Genomic DNA, 11,016 nt, shown 5'->3' with positions numbered 1-11,016 from the left:
CTTCTATCTCACCAGCAATCTTGGTGCTCCTTGGCTTTTCTGTCTTGTGCTGATGCATGTGGCTGCATCTTCTCCTTTCTCTTCTGGGCTCCCTTGCCTTCCAGCTTTAGGCTGCCCCCAGAGCTTCCTTTCCACATCCATTTGCTTTGCTTATAAGGACTTCAGCCACACTGGATTAAGGCCCATATATTCAAAGGTCCTATTTACAAAAGCGTTCACACCCACAGACCAGGGGTTGGAAGCTGAACATACCTTTTGTGGGGGACATTATGCAATCCCCAACACCAATGATACCCTCTGACCACTCACCTTTCCAATGGGACCCAGAAAGCAATCAAAAAATCATTAAGTGAAAAATCACTTTGGAAACCAGTATTTCAAATGTCCACAATTCTCACTTTGCTCTGAACACTAAGAAATTCAGTCAAATTTGATACAATTTGTATTAACTCTCTTTGTGAGAATGTTTACTTTTGCCTCCTTTATGGCTTTAACTTCTTTAGTGCTTAAGTTTCAAGAGAATTTCATAATTATTTCTATAAATATGTATTTGTGCATATACTAAAAAACCATTATGGAAAGATGGGGTACAAATAGTCTGAATACATAGTCATTACTGTTATCTTTATTGAAATCTTGTGAACTCAAATGGCTTCCATTACTTTACAATGATACTTCTGGGAAGACGGCAGACTAGCAAGACAGAGGACTCTCTTCTCTTCCAGAAAAATAGCTAGAGGACAGGCAGCAAAGGCCTGGAAAGAAACTTCTAGGGTTCAGGACCCCCGGGGAAGGCTGGACACCACCCAGCAGAGAGAGGGGCAATGGAAAAGAACCATGGTGGCAAAACTGTGAGTACATCCCGCAGCTGCCAGGATCCACCCCACCATTTAGACACTTTGAATTCTCAGGCCTCAGGGCCACTGGCTACAAAGGGGGACCCACCTCCCAGAAGTGAGGAAAGAGCAACACAGCCTAAGGCTGGCTGCTTTTGCCTGACACCTTTGGTCTGCTGTGCCCTTGAGCTCCTGCAGGCTGGGCAGGGCCCTGCTATTGTTTGCCTGGGAGCCAGCAGGGGACTAAAGAGATCCTGGACTAAGGAGAGCTGACCCTCTCAATCGCCCTCTCTATTGACCAGGACAGACTGTTTGAATTAGGAGGCTCTTAGCCTCCAGGCAGGATCCTCTATCCCAGTGATCTGGCCTGGTGGATGCAAACACACTCAGACCAGGCTTTGAACTGAGGAGCTGACAAAGAGTGCCATCTGCTGGTGGACCAAGGAAAAGCGTGTGGGGAACACAGTAAATAAGCCAGAGAGGCATTTTCTGGTCTTTACAGTCTCCCTCCCCAAGGCCCTAGGAAGCAGGTCTGCAACACATTACTCTGCTCAGGGCCCAGATCTGAGCAACTAACAGGGACAATCCTAAAGACCCAGAACAAGTTGAACCAAGAATCAAGGATACCAGAAACACACAGCCTCCTGCCACTAAATCCCTATGAAAGGAAAGTGAGCGTCTGAGTAAACTCACCATCCAAATCAGATGCCTAGACACCAGGGAAAAGTTACAAGTCATTCTGAGAAAAGAGAGGAAGTGACCCAAGAAAAGGAATCTATCAAAGTCCCCAGAAGATACACAGGATTTCAGACAACTAACCAAGGAGAGGCACACAAATTTCCAAAATCAAATTAATGCATTGAAAGATGATGTGGATAAAAAGATAAAAGATATCAAGAAGACACCAAGTGAGCACAAAGAAGAAATTGGAAGCCTGAATAGAAAAGTAACAGAGCTCATGGGAATGAAAGACACAATAGTGGGATAAAAAACAAATTAGAGGGCAGCAGTTGTAGCTCATGTGGTTGAGGATCTACTGCCCATGTACGAGGTCTCAGGTTTGATCCCTGGCACCTTCTAAAAACAAACAAATGAAAAAATGAACTCTCACTGTGGAGCAGATGTAGCTGAGTGGTTGGGCATCTGCTTACAATTCACAAGGTCCTGGGTTCAATTGCCAGTACCTCCTAAAGAGGAAACAAACAAAACAACAACAACAAAACATTAGAGGCATACAACAGCAAGTTTGAAATGACAGAAGAAACCATAAGTGATGCAGAAGACAGAACAGCAGAAATGGAAAAGAGAAAAGAACAAAGAAAAGAATGTGAACATTTGAGCTAGGTCTCAGGGAGTTGAATGATAACAGAAAACACAACCACATGCATGTCATGTCAGTTCCAGAAGGGGAAAAGAAGGGAAAAGGGGCAGAAAGAGTATCTGAGGTAATAAGAGCTGAAAATTTCCCAACCCTCATGAAAGTAATGACCTTGCATGTCCAGGAAGCACAGTGTACCCCAATCAGAATAAATGTGAATAGACCTACTCCAATAGGTCTATTCAGATTCATAGTAGGTCTAACAGGACTTCTCCAACTGCCAAATGTCAAAGATAAAGAGAAGATTCTGACAGCAGCCATGGAGAAGCAAACTATCACATACAATGGATGCCCAGAAAGAGTTATTGTGGATTTCTCATCAGAACTTGGAGAAGAGAAGACAATGGCATGATATAATTAGGATATTAAAAGAGAAAAACTGCCAGCTAAGAAATCTTTATCCAGCAAAACTGGCCTTCAAATATGAAGGTGCGTTTAAAATGCAAAGAAAACAGAAATTAGGAGAATTCATAACAATGATTCCATTTTGTAGGAAATATTAAAGGAAGCTTTACCACCTGACAGAAAAAGACAGGAGACAGAGGCTTGGAAGAGATTATAGAAGAAAGAATAGCAGAAAGGATAATCAAGAGAGCAAAAAAACAGACAGAAATAAGACATGACATATGAAAACCAAAGAAGAAAATGATAGAAGTAAATAATGCATTTACCATAATATCATTGAATGTGAATGGATTAAACTCCCCCATCAAAAGGCATAGGCTGGGAAGCAGACACGGCTCAACTGCTAGAGCATCTGTCTACCACATGGAGGGTCCAGGGTTCAATCCCCAGTGCCTCCTGACCTGTGTAAGCTGGCCCACGTGCATTGTTGCTGCACTCAAGGAGTGCCCTGCCATGCATGGGTGCCCCTGCATAGCAGTGCCCCACGTGTAAGGAGAGCGCCCCACAAGGAGAGCCGCCCCATGTGAAAAAAAAACGCAGCTCGCCCAGGAGTGGCACTGCACACAGAGAGCTGACACAGCAAGATGACACAACAAAAAAAGAGACAGTTTTCCACTGCTGCCAGATAATGCAAGCAGACACAGAAGAACACACAGCAAATGGACACCTAGAGCAAAAATGGAGGGGGAAGGGGATAGAAATAAAATAAATCTTTAAAAAAAGATACAGGCTGACAGAATGGATGGAAAAACATGAGCCATCCATGTGCTGCCTACAAGAGACTCACCTTAGATCCAGGGATAAAAACTGCCTGAAAGTGAAATCTTTGAAAAAGATACTCCATGCTAACAGTAACCAAAAAAGATCATGTCCTCTGCACAAGTAAAAGAAAAAACTTGCAAACTTTGATGAGCGATTCTGCAGTTCTTTGGGATTTGAGGGTTCTATGACAATGGAAAGAGGCCACTGCCTCTTGTGGTTTAGAAAAGCCTGAGAGAAGAGAGAGAAGAGGCGGGGGGGGGGGGGGCAGGAGGCGGAGGAGGAACTGGAGGGAGGAGGGGAGAAATGGGACATAAAGAATGGCAGCAAATGTTCATGTGGTCAGAGAGGACTCTGCAAAGGCACTAGTAGAACAGGGGAAGCTTAAGTGAGCTAGGAGAAAACCCTCTGACCAGGTTCTGGACTAGAGCAGAAAAGAAAAATGCTTTAATTTGTTCTAGTGATGAAGACTAGCAAGAGACTTGCTCAATTGCAAAATTCCTTTTTCCTCCTAATTCACTCTTGAGTATGTCTGTGTTGATAATACTTGTTTAACTTAATACCCTAGCTTTTAGCCATTTTTAGAACTAGAGAAACCTATTCCTTGAACAGGAACCAGTCAGGATTTTTGTGGCTCCTTTCCAATGTAGGCACACCTTGTTCTTTTGGATGGCATGGAACTCTACCATCAGCAGGTGACAACTCAGAACGGTGCAGGTGAGAGAGATAGTAGAAAGAAAGTGTTCCTTTCAAGCACCAAAGAGCATTATGATTGAGAGTTTCTTTTTCCTCCACTTCACATTATATTTTTTTGTTAGGTGAAAGTGACATAACATAAAATTAACAATTTTAACAGTACATTCTGTGGCATTTAGTACATTCACTATGTTGTGCATCAAATTTATCTAATTTCAGAACATTTTTATCCACTCCGAAGGAAACCTCATAGATCCAAAGGGAGTTCTTCCGCCTTCTCCACTCCCCTCATCCCCTGCCAGCCATTAATCACCGTTTTGTCTCTCTTTATTTGCATAGTATAGTGGGGGACGGGGGCGTGGGAACCTCATTTTTTTAATGTAACATTTTTTGTGCTCAAGGTAGCTTAAAAAAAAAGGAAGTAAAACTTTTTTTCAAGTTTCCATTTATATGATAGTTTTTTGACATTACAGGAATAATCTGTTTAGAGTGATTACACAAGTCCTGAAAGATGAGTTACTGACAGCTTGTCCCAAGTATTGCTCTAAAATATTCCAAGTGTTGATTCACTTATAATCATAGCATTTCATAGGTCTTAATTTCCCTTGAAGAGTTTCCACTTTAAAATCCTGTGTATCTTGGGAAACTACAATAATTCTGTTCATTTTAAATATTTTTATCATCTTGGGTCCTAGAATCATGACCTTTAGTTGAAAAGGAGCCAGTAACCATCTGTTTACAATGAGACTCCCCGTTCCCCCCCACCCAACGCACCCCCTGCTGCCCTTTATTGCGCTGCGCCCTGAGCTTCAGTCTTCTTTGATGTAGAAGAATATTGACCTCACAATAGGGGGAGCCGGCAGCTCTTCCCGGGAGGCGTCCCCACTCCTGGCCAGGGGGACCTGCGTGGCTGCCAGGCGCTAGCCGGATCTCGGGGGTGCGGAGACCCTCCTCCTGGAGGACGCAGGTAGGGGCCCCGAAGTCTAGTGGGACGGGAGCGCGCAGGAGCCCCGAGTGCGCGCGGGTCCGCCTCGGGCCGCGGCGGGGGCGGGGCTCCTGGCAAGGGCGTGGCCGGGCGCTCAGCCCAGCTGCTGGCCGCGCAGCCGCATCCCCACCGCTTAGCCCCGCCCCTGGGCGTTCAACCCGCCCCGAGGCCCCGCCCCCGAGGCCCCGCCCCCCGAGATTCCCCGTTCGCGTCTGACCGTTGACCTGGTGCTGCGGCCGGCTGAGGCGCCGCGGGGCCCCCGGTGTGCGGTGTGCGGGGATCCCCGCGGGGGGCGCTTAGTGAGCGCCGGCCCGGAACCCTCAGGCGGAGCGCGCGGCCCCTCCTCAGACGCCCGCCTGCGCCGGCTCGGAGCCCGGGACGTGTTTGGCGCCACCTGGCGGCGCCGGGGCGGGCGGCGGGGAGCGCCCGCGGGCCTGCGGGCGGGGCGGGGCGCGGGGCTGCGGGGCCGCCGGCAGCGCGGAAAAGCGGGCGAGCGGCCGTCCCCGCGCGGCGCTGAGGGCGCGCCCGGCCCGCGGCCGCCCAAGCTCCCGCTCGCTGGACGGTTGTGCGCGGCGGCCCCGCAGGCCCTGCCCTCTGTGTGCGGTTTGTCGCCAGGGGCGTGGGGGCGCCCTTGGCGGGGGAGCGGGGGCGTGGGCGGGGGACTGGGGGCCTGCTTCAGTCTTTGGCATTTTTCCAAACACGGATAACTTGTTCATCTGTGACAGTTACTTGAGTGCAGTTACCTAGTTAGAGCTGCACAGCTGTTTACCATGTACCACCTCCTCTCATCCCAGCCCCGGGTGACAGGCGTTTGTATGTTTCTCCAGTTTTGGCGGCCGTGAACTTGCCCTGAACTTGCTGTGGGAATCATGGTACAGCAAGTCGTCGTGGATAGATACCGCGGAGTGGAACTAGCAACAATGATGTAAGTTTATATTTTTAAGAAACTGACAAAATGTTTCCGAAAGTGGTAGCACCTTTTGGCATTCTCACTAGCAATGTATGAGAACTCCGGGTTTTCCACATCTTCGTGAACAGTTGGTATTATCTTTCTTGATTTTAGCCATTTTACTATGTCTATATGATAAGTCATAGCAGATTTTATTTTGTATTTCCCTACTGGTGAAAGAATTGAATGTTTCTTCTCTGGTGAAAGTGTTATTTACATAGATTCCCATTTTTAAGTGCTGTTTGTCATTTTTTTTTAACAAATCATTTTTATTGATACATATCAACAAAGCATACATACAGTTCACCGCACAATCAGTGGTGTTTGACACCATCACATAGTTGTGCATTCATCATCTCAATCTTATTAGCGCATTTTCTTAATTTCAATAATAATAAAAAGGTAAATCCATCCCTTCTCCATCTGTGCTTCCCCTACTGTTCACAGCTCCCCTTTTTAGCTATTCTTGCACAGATACTTTTATTCCCCCCTCTATAAAATGATTTATAGTTACATTTTATATAAATGGAATCATACAGTATGTTATATAACATATTTAGTTCATAGCGATCTCGTATTTATTGTATTTGTCCTTTTGTGTCTGGTTTCCTTCACTCAACATAATGTCCTCCAGTTTCGTTGACGTTGTCAAATGTTTTAGGACTTTTTTTCATTTTAAGATTTATTTTTCATTTATTACTCTCCCCTTCCCCACCCCACCCCAGTTGTCTGCTCTCCGTGTCCATTTTCTGTGTGTTCTTCTTGTGTCCACTGGTATTCTTATCAGTGACACCCAGAATCTGTACCTCATTTTGTTGCGTCATCTTCTTCTGTCAGCTCTCCATGTGTGTGGCACCACTCCTGGGCAGGCTGCACTTCCTTTCACGCTGGGCGGCTCTCCATATGGGGCGCACTCCTTGCACATGGGGCTCCTCTATGTGGGGGACACCCCTGCGTGCCACAGCACTCCTTGGGAAAATCAGCACTGTGCGTGGGCCAGCTCATCACACAGATCAGGAGGCCCTGGGTTTGAACCTTGGACCTCCCATGTGGTAGGCAGACGCCCTATCTGTCTGGCCAAATCCACTTGCCTATTTCTTCTTAAGTACTGGATAATATTCCATTGTGGGAATATACCACTGTTTGTTTATCTATTTGTCAGTTGATGGACACCTGGCTTCTTTCCAGCTTTTGACATGATGACTAGCACTGCTATGAACAGTGGTGTGCAGATGTGTATTTGTATCACTGCTTTCAATTCTGGGTGTAGACCCAATAGTGATAGTGCTGGGTCGCTGGCAAATCTATATTCAACTTCTTTTTAAAAAAAAAAAAAAAATTTATTTCCCCTCATCCCCACCCTGCCCCAGTTGTCTGTTCTCTATGTCTATTTGCTGCATCTTCTTCTTTGTCCGCTTCTGTTGTTGTCAGTGGCGTGGGAATCTGTGTTTCTTTTTGTTGCGTCATCTTGTGTCAGCTCTCCGTGTGTGCAGCACCATTCTTAAGCAGGCTGCACTTTCTTTTGCCCTGGGCAGCTCTCCTTATGGGGTGCACTCCTTGCGCGTGGGGCTCCCCTATGTGTGGGACACCCCTGCGTGGCAGGGCACTCCTTGTGCGCGTCAGCACTGCATTTGGGCCAGCTCCACACGGGTCAAGGAGGCCCAGGGTTTGAACTGCGGACCTTCCATGTGGTAGACGGATGCCCTAACCACTGGACCAAGTCTGCTTCCCTATATTCAGCTTCTTTAGGAACTGCCCAACAGTCCTCCACAGTGGCTGTACCATTCTGTATTTCCACCAATTGTAAGAGTTCCTGTCTCTCCACATCCTCTCCAACATTTGTAGTTCTCTGACTTTTTAATAGTGGCCATTCTGATTGGTGTGAAAAGATATCTCTTAGTTATGATTTGCATTTCCCTAATCATTACTCATATTGAACACTTTTTCATGTTTTTTCTTGCCATTTGTATTTCTTCTTTGGACAAATATCTATTCATGTCTTTTGCCCATTTTTTAATTGAGTCTTTTTTAATTTTTGAGTTGTAACGTCTCTTTACATATCATGGATATTAATCCCTTATTGGACATGTGATTTCCAAGTATTTCCTTCTGCTGAGGCAGCTGCCTTTACACCCTTTTGACAAAGTCCTGTGAGGTATACACGTGTTTAATTTTGAGGAGGTCCCATTTATCTATTTTTTCTTTTGTTTCATGTGCTTTGGGTGTAAGGTCCAAGAAACCACCATGTAGCACAAGGTCTTTAAGATGTTTCCCTACACTTTCTTCAAGCAGTTTTTTTTTTTTAAGATTTGTTTATGTATTTCTCTCCCCTTCCCCCCCCTCCCACCCTGGTTGTCTGTTCTCCATGTGTATTTGCTGCATCTTCTTCTTTGTCCACTTCTGTTGTCAGCGGCATGGGAATCTGTGTTTCTTTTTGTTACATCATCTTGCTGTGTCAGCTCTCCGTGTGTGCGGTGCCACTCCTGAGCAGGCTGCACTTACTTTCGTGCTGGGCGGCTCTCCTTATGGGGCACACTCCTTGAGCATGGGGCTCCCCTACACAGGGGACACCCCTGCGTGGCACGGCACTCCTTGCGCACATCAGCACTCTGCATGGGCCAGCTCCACACGGGTCAAGGAGGCCCGAGTTTGAACTGTGGACCTCCCATATGGTAGACAGATGCCCTAACCACTGGGCCAAGTCTGCTTCCCTCTTCAAGCAGTTTTATGGTAGATATAAAAGTTTTACTTTTATATCTAGGTCTCTGATCCATTTTGAGTTGATTCTTGTATGGGATGTAAGATATGGGTTCCATTCCATTCTTTTGGTTATAGATATCCAGGTCTCCCAGCACCATTTATTGAAGGGACTTTTTCCCCATTAACATGGACTTGGTAGGTGTCTGAAAAACTAGTTGACCGTGGAGGTGAGGGTTTATTTATGGACTCTAAATTCTATTATACTGATCGACGAGTCTCTCTTTATGCCGGTGCCTTGCTGTTTTGACCACTGTAGCTTTGTAATATGTTGCAAGGTCTGGCAGTGAAATTCCTCCCATGTTGCTCTTCTTTTTTAGAATGCTTTTGATTACTTGGGTGCCTTTTCCCTTCCAAATGAATTTGGTAATTGCCTTTTCTATTTCTGTCAATTAGGCTGTTGGAATTTTGATTGGCATTACATTGAGTCTATAAATCAATTTAGTTTGGATTGATATCATCACGATATTTAGTCTTAGAGTACATGAACACGGAGTGTCATTCCATTTGTTTAGATCATTTTAAATTTCTTTTGCCACTGTTTTGTAGTTTTCCACGTCTAGGTCCTGTACTTCTTTGACTAAGTTGTTCCCTACATATTGAGTCTTTTTATTGCTATTGTAAATGGAATCTTCCCCCTGATTTCTCCTCAGATTGTGTAATACTACTGTACAAGAACACTGATTTCTGCATGTGGATCTTGTATTCTGCCGCTTTGCTGAACTCATTTATTATCTCAAGTAGCTTTGTTGTAGACATTTCAGAATTTTCTAAATATAGGATCATGTCATCTGCTGGTCGTGCAAGTTTTACGTCCCCTTTTCTTATTTGGATGCCTTTAATTTTTTTTCTTCTCTAATTGCTCTAGCTAGAACCTGTAGTACAATGTTGAATAGCAATGGTGATCGGGGGCATCCTTGTCTTGTTCCTGATCTTAGGTGGAAAGCTTTCAACCTTTCCCCACTGAGTACAATGTTGGCTGTGGGTTTTTCATATATGCCTTTTATCCTATTGTGGCATTTTCCTTCTATTCATACCTTTTGAAGTGTTTTTTACCAGGAAAGAATGCTGGGTCCTGTCAAGTGCCTTTTCTGTCTCTATTGTGATCATCATGTTTTTTCCCTTCAATTTTTTTTAATGTGGCGTATTATGTTGATGGTTTTTTTAATGTTGAGCTAGCCTTGCATACCAGGAACAAATCCCCCTTGGTCGTGATGTGTAAGTCTTCGATAATGCTGCTGGATTCAATTTGCCAATATTTTGTTGAGAATTTTTGCATCTCTGTGTTCATTGAAGAGATGAGTCTGTACTTTTCTTTCCATGTAGTGTCTTTATCTGGCTTTGGTGTTAGGGTGATGTTGGCTTCATAAAGGGAGTGGGGTAATTTTCCCTCCTCTTCATCATGTTGGAAGAGTTTAAACAGGATTGTTGTTAATTCTTTTTGAAATGCTTGGTAGAATTCATCTCTGAAGTCATCTGGTCCTGAGCTTTTCCTTGTTGGGAGGTGTTTGATGATGAATTCAGTCTCTTTAAATGTGGTTGGCTTGTTAATTCTTGTATTTCTTGTAGCGTCAGTGTAGATTGGTTCTGCCTTTCTAGGAATTTGCCCATTTCTAGGTTGTCATTGTTAGCATACTGTTTCTCATAGTATTGTCTTTTGATTCTTTTTATTTCTGTGAGGTCAGTCATTACTTCCCTCCTTGCATTTCTGATTGTATTTATTTACCTATTTTTCTCCTTTGTTAATCTTGCTAGCGAGTTGTCAATTTTACTGACCTCAAAGAACCAGCTTTTGGTTTTGATTTTATCTATTTTTTGTTGTTGTTGTTCTCAATTTCATTTATTTCTGTTCTAATCTTTATTATTTTTTTCCTTCTGCTTGCTTTGAGGATTGGTTTGTTGTTCTTTTTCCATTTTCTCTAGGTGTTCAGTTAAGTCTTTGAGTTTAACTCTTTCTACTTTTTTAACATAGGTGTTTAGGGCTATAAATTTCCCTCTCCAGACTGGCTTTGCTGTATCGGTTGCTGTTTTGGTAATTTGTGTTCTCATTTTCATTTGTCTACACATTTACTGATTTCACTTGCAATTTCTTCTTTGATCTACTGATCATTTAAGAGTGTGTTGTTTAGACTCCACAAGTTGCAAAGTTACCTTTTTCGTGTCTATTCTTGATTTCCAATTTTGTTCCATTATGCTCTAAGAAGGTGCTTTGTATAATTTCAGTCTTTTCATATGTATTGAGACCGGCAGT

The 11,016-nt window shown here is 44.3% G+C and overlaps 1 protein-coding gene across 6 annotated transcripts in view; it reads left to right on the top strand.

Moving 5' to 3' along the window:
• The first annotated feature begins 4,941 nt into the window (after positions 1-4,941).
• Positions 4,942-11,016, top strand: part of CAB39L (calcium binding protein 39 like) — a 428,008-nt gene continuing 421,933 nt past the window's right edge. For 4 of the 6 annotated variants that reach the window (XM_071208298.1, XM_058276719.1, XM_071208291.1 and 1 more), the window contains exon 1: positions 5,759-5,984. The gene's annotated coding sequence lies outside the window, so the exon portion shown is untranslated. Of the gene's footprint in view, positions 5,042-5,557; positions 5,658-5,758; positions 5,985-11,016 lie in introns of those variants that run through there. The other 2 variants (XM_071208292.1, XM_071208293.1) reach the window with 2 other exon arrangements.

The sequence above is a fragment of the Dasypus novemcinctus genome, chromosome 15, assembly GCF_030445035.2.
Source record: "Dasypus novemcinctus isolate mDasNov1 chromosome 15, mDasNov1.1.hap2, whole genome shotgun sequence".
Lineage (NCBI taxonomy): Eukaryota > Metazoa > Chordata > Mammalia > Cingulata > Dasypodidae > Dasypus > Dasypus novemcinctus.
The sequence above is the reverse complement of the archived record's forward strand: the minus strand, read 5'-3'. Positions and strand labels throughout refer to the sequence as shown.